This window comes from Echinops telfairi, unplaced genomic scaffold (assembly GCF_000313985.2).
Source record: "Echinops telfairi isolate 266 unplaced genomic scaffold, ASM31398v2 ScPeMD7_7467;HRSCAF=8505_1, whole genome shotgun sequence".
NCBI lineage: Eukaryota > Metazoa > Chordata > Mammalia > Afrosoricida > Tenrecidae > Echinops > Echinops telfairi.
Window position 1 is genome coordinate 8,469,611 of NW_022111368.1, and position 1,298 is coordinate 8,470,908.

The window sequence follows — 1,298 nt, forward strand, 5'->3', positions numbered from 1 at the left end:
CAAAAAATCATATCATTGTGAATGAGGGGGAGTGCAGAGTGGAGACCCAAAGCCCATCTGTAGACAATTGGACATCCCCTTACAGAAGGGTCATGGGGAGAAGACGGGCCAGTCAGGGTGCAGTATAGCACTGGTGAAACATATAACTTTCCTCTAGTTCTTTAATGCTCCCCGACCCCCGCCACACACACACACTATCATGACCCCAATTCTACCTTACAAATCTGGCTAGACCAGCGGATGTACACTGGTACAGATAAGAGCTGAAAACATGGGGAATCCAGGACAGATAAACCCCTCAGGGCCAATAATGAGAGTAGTGATACCAGGAGTGGAAGAGGGAGGTAGGGGAGGGAGGAAGCGGGAACCAATTACAAAGATCTACATATAACCCCTTCCCAGAGGGACGGACAACAGGAAAGTGGGTGAAAGGAGACAGTAGTCAGTATAAGACATGACAAATTAATAATAATTTATAAATTAACAAGGGTTTGTGAGGGAGGGATGATGTGGGAGGGAAGGAAAAAAGTAGGAGCTGATACAAGGGCTCAAGTAGAAAGAAAATGTTTTGAAAATGATGATGGCAAATATATACAAATGTGCTTGACACAATGATGGATGGATGGATCATGATAAGAGCTGTATGAGCCCCCAATAAAATGATTTTTTTTAAAAAAGAAAGAAACGGGTAGTTAATCAAAACAAAGTACTTTCACCTAGAGGAAAAAAAGAAAGGTCAAGAAAGGAGGTAAAATGAGAATTGTAACTCATTAGAAAATCTGTTCCAAGTGAATTACACTTAAATGTAAAAGCAAAATTAGAAAAAAACACAGCAAAACATCTTTATGCTATAAGAGTAGTGATGGATTTCTGACCAGGATATACATAAAGCACAGTTATGAAAAAAGAAAATTAGACAAATTTGAAATTAAAACTTGTAACTTCATTTCGACAAAAGGCATCAGAAACAAAGTAAAAGGCTAAGCACACATCAAAGCAAATTGTTTGCAAACTAAAAAACGAAGAATTCACACCCAGCACGGAAAAAGACTTTCTATAAGTGAACAAGGAAAAGATGAATGACGAGAGAAAATGGACAGGATAGGAATAGGCAATTCTGAAAGGAAACCAAAAATGTCCAATAAACATCTGAAAAGATGTTCTTTGCTTGCCGAATGGATTAAAGAACGATAGTGACACAGCGGATTAAGCACAGGACTGCTAACGGAACAGTCAGGGGTTCAAACCCACCAGCTACTCCATGGGGGAAAGAGGAGGCCTGATTGCTGCCGCAAAGA